Source organism: Mauremys reevesii, linkage group 5, assembly GCF_016161935.1.
Source record: "Mauremys reevesii isolate NIE-2019 linkage group 5, ASM1616193v1, whole genome shotgun sequence".
NCBI classification, from domain to species: domain Eukaryota; kingdom Metazoa; phylum Chordata; order Testudines; family Geoemydidae; genus Mauremys; species Mauremys reevesii.
In genome coordinates this window covers 67,304,186-67,326,837 of record NC_052627.1, presented here as the reverse complement: position 1 = coordinate 67,326,837, position 22,652 = coordinate 67,304,186, and the positions used below count along the sequence as shown (strand labels likewise).

Genomic DNA, 22,652 nt, shown 5'->3' with positions numbered 1-22,652 from the left:
TCTGTCCTACTTTAAGCTGTTCTATCTTGCTGGGATAAAAAGACCAAGGGTTGTCGTTCAGATAAAAAAAAAAAATCAAACAAAAATCAGGAAGTGCCAAATAGACTAGTCAAATAATAAGAAGCAGCAATAGTTGTTGCTGCATTTGTTCCATTTCAAAAGGCTTTATAGCATATTGGTAGCTTGGGGAATTTCTCTTCCCACCAGAAGACAGCAGGAAAAAATCAATCTCTCTCTGAATTGGTGAAGAAATAAATAAATACTATGAAAGATCTATGTATTCAAGAAGAGATCTCTATCTACCTAGGTGTGGTTATACTGTTGAGAGAAAACTGGATTTGACATAATCCGCAGCCATCGTCTGCATTTAACCCCCCCACTTAAACTGGAAGCGAAGACACCACAAAGTCAGGAGAAAAATCTGGCCTTGCTTAGGCAGACAAAAACAGCTGCAAGCCGCAGTTTTACTGACTGGAATAGTCAAAGTGAAAGGACAGATTCATGAGAAGGAGGGGAAATGTGGAAAACTGACCTTGATTCTGGTTGTCTGTGTTTATGTGTTTTTTGCTGAAGCCGCTTTCCTGATAATGAGGATAATGAATTGTTATTGGCTGTTGATAGGGAAATTGTTAGCCTATTAGGGGCTATTATGAGTTATGTGCTTTGTTCAGAGAAATTCTATAATGAGTTTAATTAGAAAGTGTGCTTTGGAGCAGTCCGAGAGAACTTTTCTTTGGGCAAGGAACTGACACCTATACTCCCCAGCAGCTCGACGGAAGGAGGGCCTCTAGAAAGCCTGGCTGTTGATTACTGTAACCATCTCAGACTTTGGGTAATTATAAATATTTGAGGTTTTCTGAATCTACTGCTACAGAATATGTGTGTGTGTGTGTGCGCTTGAGATCTAATAAAAGAGGCGTTTTTATGTAAAATCCCTTGTGTTTGTACCCATCATTTATCAGACAGAGGAGCTGTGTCCCCATTGATTTATTCCTGATACTGCATGGAGAGAAACAGTTAAGTTCCCACTGTTTTGGATCCAGAAAACACCAGGTAACAATACGATGTCCAGCACCATGGAATGTGAGCATCTAAAAATGGCTTTGTTTCACTAAAACTCTGAAGAATATCCTTAACATTAAGCATGAGCTTCTGTCCATCCCTATTCAGGAAAGCATTTAAGCACATGCATTACTTTAAGCACATGACTAAGTCCCATTATAGTTCTAAAGGTCCACCTCTACTTAAGAGGTGTCGTTGAAGTTAAAATTGTAAACACATTCATTAATTTAAAGCAACATTGTTAGATCATTGATTGTAGTTAACCAAGAAATTCTCTAAAAACCCTAACTGCGAACCTGAATTCCCCTTCTCTGTCTCTATGTAGGGATATTGCTATTTTATAAGTATAGTAACAGTTTTAGAACCTGGTCAGGCCATTAACATTAAATGAAAATGTAACATTCTATACACATCCCTCAGTAAATTTCAGTGATTGCTGTACTCTGCCATCTGGCGATTCAGATTTGAAATCTCCCTTCCAATCTCTATTGAAATTTGGATTAGAGGTTTGGATTAGAGCTTCCAATTTTGACCTCTGACTAGTTCTAATATGAAGGTAAAAAAAATGTGTAGTTTCGCCAAAGTCATCAGTTTGTAACAAAACATCAAATTATATCAGGCTTTCCTGAGAACTACTTTAAATGCAGTGTAAAATGAGCCTAAATAATTATAAAAGTACAATACATATATTGATTATAAGAAATTACCACCAAATGATTGGATCTGGCACACACGACATGCGATTCACCCTACCTGTTCTCTTTCAAGTAATTCTAATGATAAGAGATTTATTAGGCACTTATTATTTTCTGGGTTTTTTTTTTACTCTGTGTGTGTGTGAGTGTGTGAGAGAGAGAGAGAGAGATGTACTGTAAATCGTTCTATTAAAACTTGTGGCATATTTACTTCATCAGCAACATACTGTTTATTCTTCCAATCCTAGTCTGTTTTAAATATGACTATGACTACTGAACTGATTCATTGCCTGATGCATGTGCCATCTGGTCTCTGTGCATGAAGAAAGGACATACATGTTTAGGGACACACACTGCCCTACATCCACGTGTACAATTCCCACTGACCTCCATGACAGTTGTTGCAGTGGATCCGGGGCAATTATAAGTCTTGGGAGTCATTACCTCATACAGATGTGTGGAGTGAAAATACATTCACAAAACAGCGTAATTTTAAGCCCTATAGAAGTTGGATTTTGTACTCTATAAAAAACGATGATAAAAAGCACAATATTAGATCAAGTTTGTACAACTACCAACTGAAGAGGGTGTCCCTCTTTTGGACCACAGTTGATGTTTCGTGTATTTGAAATGGCTGCAAGGGACTCATGGATTTTAACTGGGATGAAATAGTTTGGATAGAAAGCTCTTTTGTGCCACCGTGTCTAGGAAATCTGCAAATAATTTTTGAAACTCTTCTCCTTCTACAGAAATAAAAACTACATATGATGAGCAAGAAATAGATGACCTAACCAACTAAAAAGCATGGTCTCTGGCTCTTGCCTCTGCACTTGGCTGGCTAAGTAATAGAGAAACTGCCTACTTGCAGTGATTTGTTTTTTGTAATGTTGAAAAGTCTTCAGCTCAGAGTCTGTATGAGAAGAAAGTTGAGTTTAATCCACTGCAGTTAGTTATTGTTCAGGATAATTGCTACAGTGGAATAGTACCTTTGGGATGTGTATGTGGAGATAGCTGTCTGACCCTCTCTAGGACCGCAACTTCCCATCGTATACATCTTATATATTACAGTAAGAGGAGTAAAAATCTCTTAAAAGTCCAGATACATGCAATCTTAACTGTAAAATAATCATTCTGAATGAAAGCAACAACCAAACATTGTTAAGCAAGATCTCCACTATAGTTTTGGTCAATACTCATTGCATTTTCTGTTTTTATTTGAAAAGATCAAGGGACAATTTTCCCTAATGACTACATCCATGAACCCTGCAAACTCAGTATTCCATTTGGCAGTGGAGCTTTCAGCACTGAACATTATCCTGGCACGGTCTCTATGTTGTCCAAAGGAACCTACACTTTAGTACCTGTTGTTTAGCTGGAAGCAAATGGTTCCCCAAGACTAGCCTCCCTGTTTGTTTGTTTTTCAAATAAAAAGTATGGCCTGGACTGCCCTTTGACCCCACTTAGCAGCTTTTTTTGAGATATTATCAACAGCTTTCTGTGCTTCAAATGTAATGTAGGTGCATTAGTAACAACTGGGCGTGGAAGGACTCGGTGGGTAATTTTTATAGCAGTCTAGGCATACACTTTACGTGACTGTGTGAGAGCAGAACATCCCAGTTTGGAGGCTACTGAGCTGACTGAAGAAAACAAATCAGCCTGTGAAAGAGAGAGGAATTTCGAGAGAAATACTGGCCATGGCCACTAATGCCCTGGTATAGCTGGAGGAAGAACTAAGTTAGAGGCCCGTGAAGCAGCAGATGCAAAGGCTTTAGGTAGATTTGGAAAGGTACTAAAGGAGGGCAGGAGGCATATCAGAGATGGTCATGTAAAAGACTGTACAGGTTTGGCAGGTATATATGCAAAATGGACTCATCTTTTCAAAGCAGGAACCTCGACTCTCAGCAGAATTCAGGAAACATTTTGGGACTACCTCTTCTCATTCCAAGTTCCCCTTTCTGCATTAACATACTAGAGGTGCTACAAATCCATCCATCCAGGATTTATACACTGTTTATCCTGCCACTACACTCAGACAAATAGGATTTCTGTCAAGCACACAATACAAACAGAATAGACAAGATGGTCTAAGACCTCACCACCTTCAGAGCTCCGTGCAAATTCCTTTCACTAATACCTTATTGCCCCCCTCAGTAAGTTCTTTCCCCTTTCACATAGACACACAGAAACAGATTAATTCCAAACAACCTCATAAACTACTTACAGGCTGGAAAGAAAGAAAGAGAGAGATTGTTACTTTTATTTCTGCTTTTAATACCTGGGAGGTGCTTATATACTAGAATGACGGAGACCACGTAAGTAGATAGACGGCTGGATGCCTGGGGAGAATTTGGGGTGGAAATCAAAGAAACCCAGAGAGGAGTGGGGAAAAACAGGTTATCTGAAAAGCCAGGAGGGAAATCAAAGCAGATGATTTTTTTCAAAGGCAATAAGCCCCTTAGTTTGAACTTGTCATCAGGATAAACAGTTTTCCACGGCGGCAGCATGTGCATGGAACAAACAGGGAGTTGGAATGAAACAGCAAGTGTATCTTAGTTCCCTGCCTCAGGGAGAAGAGAACACATTTGGAACACACATTTTCCTACAAAGAAAGCAGACTCTGGAATTTCCACTGAACCCCTTGAGTCTTATAGTAACTATTGCTTAATGCATATCTCATAAAAGTAATGTTATTTCTCAAATAAATGGAAGCATTTTTCATTCCAGTTCTGTCATCCTCCATTCATTTGCACACACTTTTAGAATGAGCAAAGAAAGTGGCACCTTATAGACTAACAGACGTATTGGAGCATGCGCTTTCATGGTTGAATACCCACTTCGTCGGATGCATGTCATGTTTAGAATGGTTAGTCTAAGACAGAGCAAGGTACAGCTGTTCATCTGCTTGCCTAAGAGTAGCTTCACTGATACAATGATTTTTATTTCTTTTGACATACATATTCTTTCACAGCACGTAGAGACATGAAACAGAGCTCCTACCTTCCATCAGCTAGATTCCCGTCACTGCACTATTTCTATACAGCTCTGTACACTACAAATCTTCTAATGTGAGATTAGCTTTGAAAATATTCATGACCATGAAGATAAGGATATCCTTGTGCCTTTCCATTTTCTATAGAGATGCAATGGCTTAAATGCAAAAAACGTTTTAAGGAAAAATGCCTCATTCTATGATATACTCACACAACAGTGTCTTTTCATACAAAACAGTTTCTCAGCATGGAATGAGCATGACTTAGCAGTCATCATGAGATAGCCACTTCTTTTTAGGAAGAAAGAGCAACAGTGACATCCAGTGCAGTAGAGCTGCATAGCAGAGTTTGGGATTTTCTTCCAGGTTTTTATTTATTCTGTTGCAAAGACAAAAGTTAGGGCAGGAAACTTTTCAAGATCCAAACTGCACCAGCAGTGCAGATTAAAGGATCTGATCCAGAATTAAACTGCTAAGTGGTACATTGGGAAATGATCCCAGATTTTAAAATCTCTCCTCTTCCATTAGAAGAATGAACTGTCTATTTTTTAAAAATGTTATTTTATGCCTGAATGTGTCATGATTTCCTAACAATGGTGCAAAGACTGGAAAGATTCATAGATTCCGAGGCCAGAAGGGACCGTTGTGATCATCTAGTCCGACCTCCTGTATAACACAGGTCAGAGAACTTCCCCAAAAGATGCTGAGATCTCTCACTGGATAGCCTTCAATTCCACAAGTGATAACTGAAAAGCTTCCAAATAACTGTTAAACCTAGTAGGATGGTCTTATTGAAGATGGCCCTTTCTGAAGGGTATCTTTGTAATAAAAGGGAGCTGGTCTAATCCAAAACCACATTAAGAGTGGGAACAAAAGTATCAAAGCTCTCCAAGTTTTCTAAGAGCAAGAAAAGGTGCAAAGGGCAGAGAGAGATAAGACTATAGCAACTAAGGGTATGTCTGCACTATCCCTGTTATAGCGCGGCCGCACTGTGACATGGACAGTGTAGTCATGTTTTATCGCCGGGGGAGAGCTCTCCCAGTGATTAAAAAAAAAAAAAACATTCCAAATGAGCGGTGGTAGCTTTATCAGATAAAGTGCTGTCTATACTGGCGCTTTTCAGTGCTAAAACTTTTGTTGCTCAGGGGTGTGTTTTTTCACACCCCTGAACAACAAAAGTTTTAGTGCTGAAAGTGGCAGCATAGACACAGCCTAATCCACGCACATCATTCACTGGAGTGCTGTCTATCACCTACCAGCTCTGAAGTAACCACAGCTTACAGCCACCCAATTCTTTTGGTGTGGTGTTTGTTATTTAGGGCTAGTCTACACTGGCAACGTTAAAGCGCTGCCGTGGCAGTGCTGTCACAGCAGCGCTTTAACACAGTTTGTGTAGTTGCAGCAGAGGGGCGCGGGTCCCAGCACTGGTGCACTGTTTACAGTGGCGCTTTACAGTGCTGAAACTTGCTGTGCTGGGGGTGGGGGTGGGGTCACACCCCTGAGCCAGAAAGTTGCAGTGCTGTAAAGTGCCAGCATAGACAAGCCCTAAGATGAAAACAAATTCCAAACAACCCAGCTCACAGCGAATAACAGGGACTAGTGGCTAACAAGTAGAGGGAAGGAGGTAATACATGGCGACATACAGTCTTACAATCCACCTGGAAAATGACCATATACTAGATCTATGAGAAACAGCTGTGTGATGTGAAAGGCCACCACTAGTGCCTCACAGGGGTTGAAAGGGGGAGGGAGTGGTACCATGGAAAATGAGGAAAGAATGGAAAGATTCTGAAGCTATGCTTGTAAATTCATAAGAAAGGGTCGCTGATAAAAGAAGTCTCAAGCCAAATAAGGGATAAGAGGTTAATAAAACTCATGTTCACTGTTACAACATTAAACAGTTAAGTGTGCTCCGGGGCTCCAGGTCAAGTTATCACTGGTTTACTCCCGCTGTAACAAGCGCCATCAAAAATCTTCCTCCTCCTTTTTCAGGGTCTTTAATAAGAGCTTAAAAAGAAATAATACTTTATCCAGCTAAAGGGAAAGAGAGCAGGGCATATTGGTAAAATGAAAAGCATTTGGAATTTAAGAGCCCTATCTTAAGCCCCTGTTTGATAGGTGTTTTTAAAATGCTTTTAATGATGGTATTCACTGTGGTTTTGGAAGGAAAGAGGATAAGTTAGTTTAGATCAGGAGTGGGAAACTACGGCCTGCAGGCCAGATACGTCCCGCAAGCTGTTTTAAACCAACCTCTGAGCTCCCGCTCGGGAGCAGGGTCTGGAGCTTGCCCCACGGCAGCACTCCAGCCGGGGTGCTGGGTTGGGGGCTGCACCACACGGCTCAGCCCCGCTCCGGTGCTCCAGCTGGGGCGTGGAGTCGAGGGGGCCCACCACATGGCTCCTGGAAGCCACGGCATGGCCCTGCTCCAGCTCCTACATGTTCCAATGGCCCCCTCTGGCGCTCAAATGGGAGCTGCAGGGGCAGTGCCTGCAGACAGGGAAGCGTGCAGAGCCACCTAGCCACACCTGCACACAGGAGCCAGAGAAGGGACATGCCACTGCTTCTGGAAGATGCTTGAGGTAAGCGCTGCTTGGAGCCTGCACCCCTGAGCCTCTCCCCATACCCAAACCCCTTGTCCCAGTCCTGATGCCCCTCCCACCCTCTGAACCCCTCGGTCCCAGCCCATAGCACCCTCCTGTACTCCAAACCTCTCATGCCCAGCCCCACCCCAGAGCCCTCACCCTCTCCTGCACCCTAACCCCAATTTGGTGAGCATTCATGGCCCGCCATACAATTTCTATTCCCCGATGTGGCCCTCAGGCCAAAAAGTTTGCCCACCCCTGGGTTAGATGGTTTGGAACTCATGTGGTTATTGAAGTCCAATCCTTTTTCCTTTAAGTCAAAAGGAGACAAATACACACAAAAGGGAAGAGAGGATTAGCAAAGACAGAAAATGCTGTTTCTGCCTCTGGCGCTGACTTTCACTTTCACCCTCATTGCTGGAGAAACACAAGCCCAGCACAGTGTCTTATCAGGCCCAATGAACTGTGACTACCATTGGGGCTCTTTAAGGTATTGCTTTTAGCTGCCTCTCAGGTCACAGCACTGTTACAAAAAGGGGAGTTGTATTAGCAGCTAAGCCATAAGAGTCTTTTATTGGACAGAAGGCAACAGAAAGACAGGAAAGATGAGAAGTAAGTGGGAAAGGAAAATGACATGAGGGACTGGACGAGAGAAAGAACCCAAGTCCACATCTTAGGTGTGTTCAGGATTTAGCTGAAGTCAGCAGAGATGGAGATGCCGTCTGCGTCTCTCTCTGCAGCCTGGTCCGCTCAGGGTGCATTTTAGGATCTGAATGATGAAGGTCCACCAGTGTCCTGGTAAATCCTGGGCATTCTGTGTGAAGCATAAAGAGAAAGAGAGCCAAGACATATAACATTCTGATTTTATTCCTTCCTTCACCTATACTATTGTCTCTCATGAAGTACTACCTGAAAGTAGGGTTCCCTAAGTTCCTAGACATAATCATACTACAGCATTCCCTATGTAAGGCTATTTATCATAGCATTGGGCTCCCAGTAAATGCCAGCTCTTTCCAGTCCATCCCTCCCAGATAAGCAATGTCCACAAAGGGGCTGCAACCCCACCTCATTCAAATTAACCAAAAACAAATCACCAAAATGTGATCTGTAACTCTAAACATTTTTTTCCCCATTTCTATAGTCTTTGAACTCATTGTCATGCCAAACAGTGACTTCAGTAGAAGCCTTGGAGATGCCATTTCAGAATTTTTTTTTTTAAACTGAATCCAGTTTGTAATAGTTTTTGTATCTGTTTCTGACTTTCATAAACAATTCTATGCAACAGTTTGAGCTGGACTGTTGTTACCGTGGCTAACTTAGTGTACAGGCCTCTGCACAACGGGGAGTAACTGGTTTCCCACTATAAACCCAAATTTTATCCCCCATCCTCATTGCCTCAAAAAACAAAAATAAAAACAAAAAGACATGATTTCCACCTGAAATTACTAATGCGTATTGTCTAGTCAGAGGGAAAGGAAGCTTGTGGTTAATCAGAAAAACACTTTTTCTTTGAAAAAAATGAGAAGAATTTCTATTGCAATCAGCTAACTTTTTTGGAAAGTAGTTTATTTTATGTTCCCCCAAAATAGGCTTCTTCTAGAACCTCCATTGCTTTTCTCCTCAATAAGAATTAGTGCCTCTTTAAACTTTAAAATGCTCTGCCATTTCCTGTTGAAGCTTATAACTTTGACAGCAAACCCTCCAGATGTGACTGCTTATCTAAGATTTTCTTTAAAAAGTCAATTTCTTGCTCTTTTCTTTGCAGAGTCCACATTAAAAATATAAACAGATCTCCAGCTCTAGACTGAAAGTTTATCAGGGTAGTGTATTCTCTCTGCAGCTACATCCTCAATTACCAGTCATGGTAACCCACTTCCTACCACAACAGCTGATAGCTTAGCTGGAGTTCCCACTCCTACCTGCCAGTATACACTCCATCTCTATCCCAACAGGAAGGACGGGCAGTGGTGGAGTCTTCAGGACACTATCCCTTCCCCCAGACCCTGCCTGAAGAAGAGGAAGCACTACTGCATGTAGAGCTGAAAGTTGTTGTAGCAGCAGCCACTGGTAGCAGTGTTTCCCTGGAGGGGATTGGGATGCAGTCTAGGGAGTCTCTCTTTAGCCAGCTGGGGTTCTGGAAAGAGTAAGGGAAAGGCAGGGTTCACCTCACCTCCTCCCCATTCCCAGTAGGTGTCATCTTTTCATTAGCAGAGCACCACTTCTGGTCTCCACTATATTTAAACCTTTCAGTGCCAAAACTCATGCACCTTCTCCCTAGTCACTCCCCAGTATACATAATCCTGACAATGCTAAGAGCACAGGCATAACCTTCCCTCCTCCATTCACTCCCCAGAAGAGCAACACACTGGCCCTGGGTCACTGACCATTTGAAAAGACTCTCTTGTTAACCTCCAGGATTGGTGTGTGTTAAACACCACTAGGAAGCTAGGATTCTCATGCGTCTCATAATATAAGGGAGTGTTTTCTAGCCCATATGTTTTGTGAGAGTGTTAGATATTAAGGTCATACAATTTCTACTAACTTTAACTGGGAGCTTTAGTAGACACCCTACAACTGACAGAGCTAGAACCAATGCTGTGAACTAGCTGAACTTTTGTAGTCCCAGTATGCTATTAAGTATTTATCTATAACTCTATAAGGAGGAGGGTTTTGGTTTGGTTTGGTTATTTTATTTCAAAAAGTACAAGCTAGAAAAGAAAACTATCTGCTTTCAAAGTGAGAGTGCTAGCTAATTCATTACCTACTTTTTTCATCTGGTATTTTTGTAAATTGAGATTGACAGTGTAAAACTTTTTAGAAGTGTCACAGACCTTCTTTGTTCACCCTTAGCTGTGAGGTGACTCCCTCTCACAGCAAGGTTGTCCAAATCCCAGGCTGTTGCTGTTGTCATTGCAAGCAGGTCCTGTCTCCATGTTCAACATGCACTACAACTGCCACCATGACAAGTGTCACATAGCATTCAGGAACAAAAATACTGAAAATAATAATAATAATAATAATTTATCTGTCACTGATGCTTTATGGGTCAACATTTTGTGACATGCCAGGACAGAGAAGCACTTTGGCAAACCACATATCCTTGCAGGGGCAACACAGTTGTTTAAGCACTACTCATTTGTTGCCACCCAACAGACTTTGAAAGGGGAAAGGATGAACTGAAAGCTTTGTGGGTGTGTGGGAAGTGGGAATGGAAAAGAGTAAGACAGAACGGAGCAGACTGAAAGAGTGAGGGAGTGATAAGACAAAGATAAAGAGAAAATAAGGATTGTGAGACAATCAGGGAAGGGAGGAACATATACAAACCTGGTAAAGAAAGAAAGGAAAAGAAGGGGAAAGAGGAAATGATCATTTAATATTACAGGGGAAATATACTGGAGAAAGAAGGAAGAAAAAAAGACACCAAAATATACAGTAGAAAATAAGAAACTAGAATAAAATAATAGAAATGGAGGAGAGATACAAGGAGTGAAAAAGGAAGGGAGACGTGGTAAATCTCATTGTTTAATGCCAAAAAAATATTACATTGAAATGTTCAATATCTATGGTGAGATGTTCACCCTGGCTCCAGTCCCTGTACACTGCTATGAAGGGCCAGAGAAGGGTAATGAGGGCCCAAAAGCCCTGGTTGTGATCAATAGAGGGTTCCCTGGCAAAGCAGACACAGCTGAAAGGCGGCGTCCAAGGAACCCTGACAAGCATGCCCGAGTCAAAGCTGAAAATAAAAGTGTAAAATGATTCTGAAAAGGAGGAGAAAATCCCCTTTGAAAAGCAATAAATAAAAACACATTAAAAGGGGGCATATTTTGCAGGTCGTGGAGGAAGGGGAAGGAAGGGAACCAGACTTTGACCTTGATAAATACTGATGGGTATATTAATGACAATAATAATGCAGTGTAAAAACATTTATGGCCAATGCCATATTTCTCTTTCATGCTGCTTCTGCAATCTGTATGCTGCCAGAATAGGAGTGGCTGTGAAAATTTCTAAAAATTCACCTTTGGGGCTGAAACTTTCCAGCCCAAATATGAGATTTTTTAAATTAAAGTTTGAACAAAAATGTCCAGTCATTTTTTTAAAGCAAGGTGTGAGAAGAACATGCTTGCCCCATATTATAACAGAAATATTTGTGCTGTTTTTTGAAGTGCTTTAATGACAACATGGTAGAAAGTTGAAATTTTGAAGACTGACTGGAAAGATTGGAAGTGTTTAATTTAGGGAGAAGATGAATTAATAGAAGACTGAAAGAAGTATACAAATAAATGGGAAGAGAAATCAGGAGTTTCTACATTCTGTTTCATAATTCAAGAACAAGGAGATATTCAGGAGAATTAGCCTTGAAAACTACCATGTAAATAGGACTAAAGAGCTAAATAAAGGGGTCGTGTGACCATCTGACTTTTTAATATTCTGACAAGTTTGTCACCCTAGTTATAAAAATCTGTGCCCCAAGCAAAATTAAAAGCAGGCTCTGTTTGTTAACAGCACAAATCATAGGACAGCTATAACAAACCCAGGGTATGTGTTTTCCTAAATTGTATGCAAGGTTCCATGCACACATGCTTGCCAGCTGGTCAATAACCTCTCTCCTCGACCAGAACCTTACTGCTTAATGGAATTCTAAATTAAATCCTCAGCATCCTCTCGCTGATTTCACTATAGCAGCCGCCTTTCGCTGCTCGTGACTCATTAAATCTGCTCTCAGCAGGAAGCAAGGCAGGCAGACATAGAAACCTTTGCACAGGCCCCTCGATGTTTAACGAGTGTGAAGCTTTCACTTTTTTTTCTTTTTATAATTGATTGTTTAAAGCTTTCACTTTTAAATCCTGCTGTGCCTGAGATTGTGACAGTTTTTAAAATGTAGGTTTCTCTTGTCGAGTGTGGCATGCGCTAATGGTTCACGTTATCTACATGAGTGCCTCACAGATACATAACCTCCTCCCCTCCTTGAAACTTTTTTCAGTTTCCTTTGATGTCACTGCGATCCTCCTTGCCAACCATGCTCACAATCTGGGCTTGTATTTGACTAGACACTTTCTTCCTCCCACTTCCAGGCTTTTGTCATATACTGTTCTATTCTTCTGCTACATCTGTCAGGTTGATGCCTTCATCTTCATCCCGGCCACCAACCCTTTACCCACGTCTTGGACATCTCTTGCCACAACTACAACTTCCTTAATCTTTCTGGCTGCCTCACATCTCATTTTAACCTCTCCAGTGTACAAGACACACACATTTATGTAGCTAAATTATTGATCCCACAACTGTTTCCAATAACTTCCCTTTCACTTTCTACGTCAAATTCAAGGGTCCCATTTTCTCCTTAAAGGCCCTGTGAATATCTGTCCCACCTCACAGCAAAAATGCAATGAAAACCCCACCTTCCCTCAGTTTTGGATGGGGGTTGCTTCACTTCCAGTACTATCCAGGAATGTGGGGGCATTGTGGGACTTTGTGCCCAATAATCACCTCTTTTTAAGTCTGTAACACTTTCATCACTCAGGTATTATACAGCAATTAACAGTGTTTCATGACATTCTGTACCAACAGTTCTACTATTTATGGACTCTTAGCTGATAAACAGGTGAAAGGTGCCTTCCTGCTTAAGGGTGTGATGTAGTATCAAGCCCCACTGTATGCCAACATGATTTTATTTTCCTGAGTACCAAACATTACTCCAGAATAAGCCCATTTTGCCAGGACAACTCTCTTAGGTGACATTGGGCAAACTGCTCAAGGCTATTGCATGCTAAAGTAGGCTATATCTGTGTTGACAAAGGCAATCTGGAGGTACTTTGAATGCAGTGCACTTCAGCAACTAAGGATGTGCTCTCATTGCTTCCTTTGTGAGACACATTTCTTGGGAACATAATACATTATATGGGTAGCGTACCAGGATGGAACTTGGCATGAAAAATTATGGGCTAGGGTCTAAATTATTGTGCCAAATTTCAAAGAGACTATTTTGGCCCTTTTGAGTTAAACAGTAAAGACAATATATATCTAATACCTTCAGATGTCTGGTTCTTACATGCTCACTGACTTTTTTTTATTTAATAGCTATTTTTCAGGACATTCGCTTAGAATGAGGTGCTGCATCTCTGAATTAATGTAAGTTGTGTCATTTAAAAATGTACTTTACTCTGCATGTGTACTGTGGCAGAGCTCTGACCTTGCTCGTGTGGGTCCTGCACTTCTAGGCGGTTTATGTTAGCCTCAGTGGCTCACTGTGACCCTCCACGTAGCCCTTCTCTCTCTAGGGCCAGGGTTACAGTCTACTGAGCCCTTTTCATCATAGGCCTGCAAGGAGGTTGGTGAGAGAACTCCCACAGTCTCTGTTCAGCCTCCTGTCCTGACAGGGACCCGACTTCCCCTTCCAGGAGCTGTTCCTGTAGTGGTGGGTTGGGGGGAACCCGGGCCCGCCCTCTACTCCGGGTTCCAGCCCAGGGACCCTAATGGTAGCAGTTGTTGGCAACCAACCTTTCACTGCCAGAGTTGCTACATTTCCCTGGGCCACTTCCCCACAGCTCTCCTGCTTCTCCCTTCTTCACCCTTACCTTAGGGCTCTTTTAACGATGGTTTGAGAGTGTCTTCAGTAACCAGCCCTTCAGCCACACTTCCTCTTCTCTGGCTCCGACTCCCCTGCCTGACTGGAGTGAGCCCTTTTTATAGTAACAGCAGGGCCTTAATTAGAGTCAGGTGGTCACATTAACTGAATGGCCTCACCTGACTCTTTACAGGTTAATTAGAGTCAGGTGTTCTCATTAGCCTGGAGCAGCCCCTGCTCTGGTCAGTCAGGGAACAGAAAACTGTTAATCCAGTGGCCAGTATATCTGCCTTCTGCTATACCTAACTGGCCTTGGTCTATCACAGTACCAATTTGATTTCTAATCAAATCTTATAAAGCCTTTTCTGCATAGACAATTCCTCTATCTCTTTGTTTCTCAGACACACAGGATCTTGGACTGGACAGCATATCACACTCTGCCTGCTACTCTGACCTTCTCATATACAGAATGTGGGGGAACACAGAATGTGCGATTGCATGGGGTAACATTTTGAAAAAATGCATAAGTGGCCTTGGAGGCCAAGCCTTACTGCAAGTATAGAGGATTTAGGCTCCTGAATCATATAAACACTTTTTAATTTTTTTACTCACAATACTTTGCAGGAAGGATTTGATGTGGCTGTGTATTTCAACAATTTACAGCTAGGAGTTTTTGGAAATTCCAAAAGATTTACCTCTCCTCTTGTAACAAATGCATATCCCCCTAGAGTGTTGCTGAGGTCACAGTGCTGTATGCTATGGCCATTTAAAACTTTGCTATGGTTGTGGGGACAAAACCTCAGACACTCTTGCTGCAGAAGCTTACCACTTAAGCTAAAGGAAAAGCTCTGTTAGATGTATGAGGTTTAGGAAACCTAGTCAAGCAGTTCTGATTCTAACCAGCAGAGGGAGTTGTACGCATGTACACCATCTCAAATTCATGACCATTTACTACAGGTTACTGCATATCTAATGCAATTGTGCAGATAGGGGATGATTTTAAAAGATCCTAGATTCACAGGCATAATGCATATATTTATAATGATCCAGCCATAAGCTAATAGTTAGTGCAAGTTCCTATTTTACAAGTGTGCTTACTTTTCACTGAAGTCTAGCATTAAGAACAGAGACAGCTGAATTACAGTTATCAGTTGACCAAACCCCTCAAATTCAAAGCTGAAAAAATAAACCCTGAATTTATTTAATCTTTGATCAGACAAATACCTTAGTCAAACTAGTCCTAATCATGACACTGGGGGTGGGAAATACTATACTTTCAGATAGCTTTGCATCAATGGAAAAAATCAGGCCCTTGGTTTTAAGAGATACTTAATTATCTGTAGAGCCATTCACAGTCATTATATATGAGGAAATTGTCTTGTCTGCTTTGGATATAAGCAAGGGTAAACTGTTTATGGCATTGTATTACATTTATTTATTTTAAGAACTATTTGCTTTTAGTTCTCATTTACAAATCAATCTCAAGTTCTGATCTGAGCATGGTCATGAATTTGAGTAAGCCTTCAGATAAGTAGTTGTTTTTGCCCGAAGAAAGAAGAGAAAATTCTATTCAGAGAAAATGAAGATAGTTTGTTAAAGTAATGTAAAAGTATGTATATATAACAGCATGCATTCGTTCAACCTTTGGGCTCTCCCACCCCGCCATTCCCTATCCTGCTTTTACTTGCAGACAGAGAAACCCTGCTCATTTATAATAATCCCATTCTCCAACATAAAAGAAGAAAATTCATTTAATTAACACTGACGAGAAAAGGTGGTGGCAATGCAGAAACAGGATGAGAAAGAGAGAAACAACTTTTCAAAAGAAGTTTTTGAATTTTGGCTTACAATTTTACACATCTTGTACTCTGTTGTTGCTTTACACGTGTAAAGCACAAAACATGGAACAAAAATTTTCACATGCAAAAACTTGGACATGAAAAATTGTGAGTACAATTTAAAGGCTGGTTTAAAGTCCTTTGCAAGATTGGGTGAAAAATGCATGTAGGGTTTACACAGACCACACACATAAGCTGCAGACACCTAGGACTTCATGGTTACCACACATCCATTTGGAATTTCATAGCCACAGCAGGAATATAAATCTGCACCTTCTGCTCCAACAGCACATGCTCCCACTACCATAAGTAAATGAGAATCTTTATGTTGTAAGTAATATGATACACAACTCCATGTTGTTACATTGTCCCAAGAGAAGCTCAGGGAGGAGATTGTGATGTGGGACATCACAATTAGAGCTGGGTGAAATTTTTCATGCAAAATCTTTTTTCAGTGAAAAATACAGATTTGAATAGTTGAATAGTTTATTGAATTGTTTAGAGAAAAAATGAAAAAATCTGGAAAAAAAAACTTGTTTGAAATGAAATGCTTCAATCTCAAATAACTTTTTGATTGTAATTTCACTGCAGTTTTATACAAAAAAAAACCCCTTAAAATCTCCCAAATGAAACATAATATTTTGTTCTGGGTCAAACACATTATTTTCAACTTTTTCTGTTTGTGGAAAAAATCAAAATCTTTGTTTCAGGTCAATCCAAAACTAATTACAAAACATCAGTTTGGCCTTCGAACTGAAAAATAAGTTATTTGCACAGCTCTAATCTAGTGTTCCTCCATGTCTCCTAGCTGTTCCAGGGAGAGTATGAATGGCACAGGTACATATCCAATGCAGCATATAGTCCCTGAGAAGCTCTCACGGCTCCATCTCTGGCCATGTAGGGTGAATGGAGCCAAGATGCCGCCCACTCTACCCATCTGTGAAAAAAGGAGGGAAATATGAGCTCTGCTGAGATGCTCCTGCATTGCTATCTGTGATGTGAGTAGCCGGTTTAGCGGGTGTCTTATGCCCCATTTTCACCATGCTTGTGGGTCACCATTTGGCTCTAAATATTAAAATAATAAAAATCCTTCTTTACGTTAATACTGCTAAAGCTTCCATATACTGTACCCTCAGAAAAGATGTCACTTTTTCAGCAAGATGGCTAGCAGCATGGGGAAATTCAGATTTGACACTTCAGCCAATGCTTATTTTTCAAATCTAATTATCAGGGGGCCACATTCCATTTTCAGTTATACCCAAGTACCTTTTGACTTCAGTGGGTTTGCACAGACCTAGCAAAGCCAACCTGGTTTCAGTATGTTCAAAGGAGAGGAAGTTCCTTTCATTGTGTGAACATTCAGAATCTGGTGCTGGGGGAAAATGGAGCTAGATTTCTCTTTCTGTATTGCAAATAAGTGATGCCTAAAAATTTGGGGGCGAATTCTGCCCTCCATTACTACAATGCAACTGAGTTGAAAGGAATTGGAATTTGGCCAGTGGTACTAATATTCAAATAAATACCAAGCGCCTTAGCTACATTTCATAATCTCCAGACATAAGAGCCTCCAACAATTTTAATATTTCCCCAGTTACAATATGCAGTGTTGAAAATATTGCTACAAAACTCTTCACTGAAATGGGGCCCAGATAATTTTAGAATGGGGCTTAAACCATTTCAGATAATAAATCAACGACAATTCCTTTTTTAATTCTACCCATCTGCTATGTGTTATGGCACCAGGTACTGAACTCAGCTAACATAGTGCATACCACCATGGCAAAAACAGCCAGGAGAACTATAAAGAAATCTGTACAACCACTTTCAGTCCCTTCTTACTACCTCATATTTGGGCTGAGGGGAATTTGGGTGACCTCAAATCCCTAGTAATCTCAGCTAGAAACATTAGAAAGTGTTAATGAAACTTATGAGACTCAATTTTAATTAACTTAATTCAAATGGACTGCTTGATTCCTTTTTCCCAATGCCCCTCTCTCTCCACTACACCTGTGGGAGATGATCACTGTATTAGCAATTCTTAATCCAACTGGCTTTACCAACTGATCCCCAATGTGTCTAGTGTAAAGCTGGCTGAGCCACTGCCCTAGCAACTTGCTCTGCTTTCCTGAAATACCCTTGATTAACCCCCCATCCCCCACAACCCATAGAAAACAATTAGGCATGAACAGCAGGGCATTCAGGCCACTTGGACATCATCCAGCACAGCTTCACATCTAGAACAGGAAAGAAGTCACCATATTAATTTGAAGACTAACTATCTCAAAGATTATAACAATATGCTTGTTTAGCTGAAGACTTCAAGAAAAATTGGAGGTTACAGAAATTGGAGGGTGTGTGTGTATTTGGATTGGGTAAACTGTATTCTTTCATCACTGGGGAAGCAATGCATTCCAGTTACTTAAACACATTCAGTTTAAGCCTGAAGTGATTATTTATGTATTTGTAATAGCATTACACACCGGATTATGAGTTAAGTGGTTAACAGATGGGAGGACTGTAATTTCCAAGTTCTTGTGTTAAAAACATTTCAGCTATTCCTTCACCACTCATCAAAGTGGCATTTATATGTTAAAAGAGCTCAGACCTGATCCTGCTGTCCTCACTCAGTTAAAAATCCCTGTCTATAAACCCGCATCGCAGCATGCCTACCTGTTTCACTGATGCATGAGTATAAATAGCAAGCAGAAACATCTGAAACCTGCCTTCAAGTCTGATCACAAAGATACTCATTCCACACATGAGCCCAAACCACCTCCTTGAAATGCCTGGCAAAGCTCTCATTGGCTCCCTATGGGAGCAAGATGGAGCCCCAACTCACTAACAAGGAAAAGTCCAAATTTCAATTAACATTTTTATGCTATTTGCAGACTACGAATGAGATTTTATGCTATTTGCGAGCCTTTACTGAGGGATTTTTTTCTTAAATTTGAGTGATGATTTAGGAGAGTGATCTATGAGATCAAACCCTCATGCAGAGGTAATTGCCACGTTTTATGTTGTATTGTTTTAAACTCTTAACACAATTGAAACTGGTGCTTCATGAAAGCAAATCTCAGTAAAGATGTTCGCTTTCTAACCCATTCCACTTAATAAAATGGGAAATGACTAGCATTAAAAGAACAACTAGAAGTATGTGTTTGGGAGATGTAAGAAATAGTTCTTGGAATTAGTTTACAAGTCAGTAGTGGGTTTGTTTGGGCTTATTTGGCTTTTACAACTTATTCTAATGTGTTGCTGGAGTACGATCAGCTAATCATGAAACCCCTGCAGAAGTACATATCTGCGGTTTGTGTTTTAATCCAAGCTTTCTGCACACACAGAACAGCGCTCTAAAAACTATTCCAAACTAAAACCCAGCACAGGCAAACAAGGTGAGTCCATCATGATTTAAAAAGTTGAGTGAGTCAGGTGATGAAAAAATGTCCAAACATTTCAGTTCCTGCAGCGCTTCAGTGACAATCTATACTGCGTTCAAGCATCTGAAAGCAAAACATTAGCAGTGTCGGCTAGTGGTTACATGAGGTCAGGAAACTTATGTACTATACTGCTCTCTGCCACTGACTTTCTGCTTCACCTTGAAATAGTCCCAACCTCTCTGTGCCTCAGGGGATATGACAGACCCCTCTCAGGGGTTTCACTAGGCTTAATGAACTAATAGTAAAACACAGATCCTCAGACAAAAATCTTATAGAAACAAACTGTAGTTACAGTTATGCACTTGGCTGAGCTGGAGAGACTAAGATACAGAATCACAGAAATGTAGCCCTGGAATGGACCTTGAAAGGTCATCTAGACCATCCCCCTAAGCTGAGGCAGGACCAAGCCCATTTGCGTGCTTAACTACCTTATAGTTAGAAAGTTTTTCCTAATATCTAACCTAAATCTCCCTTGCTGCAGTTTAAGACCATTGCTTTTTGTCCTTCTTCAGCAGCTATAGAGAACTGTTGCTCCCTGTCCTCGTTATAACAGCCCTTAACATAGTTGAAGTCTGTTATCAGGTCCCCCACTCACTCTTCATAAGACTAAATATGCCCAGTATTTTCAGCCTTCTCTTATAGATCATGTTTTCTAAACCTTTTATCATTTTTGATGCTCTCCTTTGAACTCTCTGTTTGGCCACATCTCTCTTAAAGTGTGGTGCCCACAGTATTCCAGCAGAGGCCTCACCGGTGCCCAGTACAGCAGGGCAATTACTGCTCATGTATTAAGTAACTACTCCTATTAATACATCCCAGAATATTAGCCTTTTTTGCAACTGTATCACATTGTTGACTTTCATTCAATCTGTGATCCAGCAGGACTACTGCCTAGCCAGCTACCATCTTGTAGGTGGGCATTTATTTTTTTCTTCCTAAGTATAGTATTTTGTATTTCTCTTTAGTGAATTTCATCTTGTTGATCTCAGACCAATTCTCCAATTCATCCTGAGTTCTTAACTTGTCCTCCAACGAGCTTGTGACCCTTCTTAGCTTGGTGTCATCCACAGATTGCATAGGTATACTCTGCACTCCTTTATCCACTCATCAATGAAAACATTGAATAGTACTGGAACCAGGACAGACCATTGCAGGACCCCACTAGTATCCCCACAAATTACTTGCCCTCAGTTTAATAGTGAACTATTGATAACTACTCTTTTAATATGGTCTTTCAAGCTGACCAGTTATGCACCCATTGTCTAGTAATTTAATCTAGATCACATATCCCTAGTTTGCTTATGAGAATGTCATGCAGGACTGTGTCAAAAACCTTACTAAAATCAAGATAAAGCATGTCTTCAGTTTTCCCCCCTTCCACTAATATACTAATTCTGTCAAAGAATGCAGGGCTGGAAGGGCATCTCAAGAGGTCATCATCATCTCCCCTTGCTAAGGCAGGATCAGGCCTGCATCTGAAACCTTATGGGTGTCAGATCTTCAGAGAAGAAATGTCTTTTACTTTTTGGCCAAAATGTTAAAGCCCTGCTTTCCTTCTTGTGTATTTGCCTATATATATTTTGTCATGAGCATTTTCAAAAGTTTTCTTTGTTGCTTATTTTGTAATGAAAATTAGATCAGATACATGCACATGCAGGTCAAGTGCTGTGTCTTCTGGAGACTATGAGGGTGCACCTACCTTGGATTTTCAAGAGGTTATTAGGAATCATGTATTTTTTTTCCAAAATGCATTCTCAGTATTGCTCCATCTTTCTGTTTTTATGCAGCTGGTTCATGAAGTCCTGTTTGATACAACTAAAGTAACACTAACTTAGCTTGCACCTTTTCTGCTGCAAGTATAGGAACATGTTCACAGATAATTTATCTGAATTCTTATTTGCTGTGTAAGATCAATTCTTTTAATCAGAAGTTCCCAATAACGTTTTAATGGAAGCTATGCAGAAAGGACTCTGGAGTGTGATCAAGCATTGCTATGGGAAAACATTTTTCTGGTTTGTGTGCTATTTGCTAAAGGAAATCACTGGCTAATGGGAGGGGAGTCTGGGTTCACTGGAAGGCTGTTTGCTATGCAGGTTCTAAATCCACAAATACTGTATGTTTCTTTACAGACCAACCAGGCCAGCAAAAACAGAAACACACTAGTTGTTGCCTCCACTAGCAGTGGAGTTATCTTGCTAAACAAGAGATCTTATACAGTACGATGAATGGCTGTCTAGTATAATATGCCCTGGAGCTCTTTGAAAGGATAAGTGGCAATATTAAAGTCAGATGGTGTGGGTGCACAAAAGCTCACTGATGATTAGGGACTTTGACAAGGGGCATTCTTGTAGCAGATGGCAGCGTAGGATGTTTAAGAGGCCACAGGAGGGTCTAGAAGATATTAAGAAGATGTGGAGAGCACTCCCACCAGGATGTAAAGAAGAGTGTGGCTGCAGCTAGGAAGGCAGTTTTGACCACAAATTAAGGCCAGAGGCTCTTTCAGAAGAGGAAACAATGGAAGTCTGGACTGTCCATGGAGAAAATATCCATGGAAAGGAGTACTAGACACCACTCATGCTGCCAGCGAGGTGGCAAGAGTTCAGAAATTGTTGTGCTATGATGTAATTTGTGCACTGGATTGTGTACTTTGCATTTTAAAACTGTTTTATTCCAATAGCTTCTCCTTATCTTGCTCCAGGCTGCCCTACTGTACAGAGAACTTAGCCAGAATTCTGATTTTTATTAAAAGTCATCACCTTATGCAGAGGCAGCAAATCCTCAGCTGTCTTCCCCACTTCCATTTGAGCATCAACCAAGATCGCTTCTTTGTGGGTACTGTAGCCAGATGTTTAACCCAGTAACTAGTGTCCTTGAGGCTTGTAATTGCTTTGCCTCTTCCTGTGTGGATAGAATTTGTGGTAGTCTGTTTTTCATATTCATTCAAGAACATTGGAGCAGAATCAGCCCCCCAATCCAGCTCTGGCCAGCAAATTTAAGGCCCACCAGAAGCATTCACCAGCTAGCCATGAAGGAATGACAGCACTTGGGAAGATGAGGAGATAACATAAGGGTAAAGGATGAGCCATCACAATACCCTCACTTCCTTCATCAGGAAAAGCAGTTCCCCCCCCCATGGACCTGAGTACAGATGAAGGGATATCTGCCACAGTATCAAACACCTGCCCCACAGCATACACCCAAATGGAGAACAATGTCACTTCATGCAGGCCCAACAACTGGAGCATAGAAAACACCTGGCACTGCCATATTGGTCCAGCGCCTCCTCCACAATGTGCTTTAATGGGTGCAGAAGGGTTACAACAATAAGCTCCTGCAGGAACTGAAAGCACCAACACAGAAGCAGAATGTCTGGGCCAAAGTGCAGCTGAGAAATGGTGTGTGTAGACCACAAGAGAGGGGTGGCCAGCTTCCTGTGGCAGAGGCCATAACTAATGTGGCTCTTTCCTTGAGGGAATCTGCAAGA

The 22,652-nt window shown here is 41.1% G+C and overlaps 1 long non-coding RNA gene across 1 annotated transcript; it reads right to left on the bottom strand.

The window, feature by feature from the left end:
- Positions 1 to 7,882: 7,882 nt before the first annotated feature.
- On the bottom strand, positions 7,883 to 13,964 carry LOC120406856. The gene is made up of 3 exons (XR_005599642.1): positions 13,904 to 13,964; positions 10,160 to 10,323; positions 7,883 to 8,142 (listed from the first exon to the last, which is right to left on the bottom strand). It is a non-coding gene; the product is annotated as an uncharacterized LOC120406856 (long non-coding RNA).
- Positions 13,965 to 22,652: the final 8,688 nt, after the last annotated feature.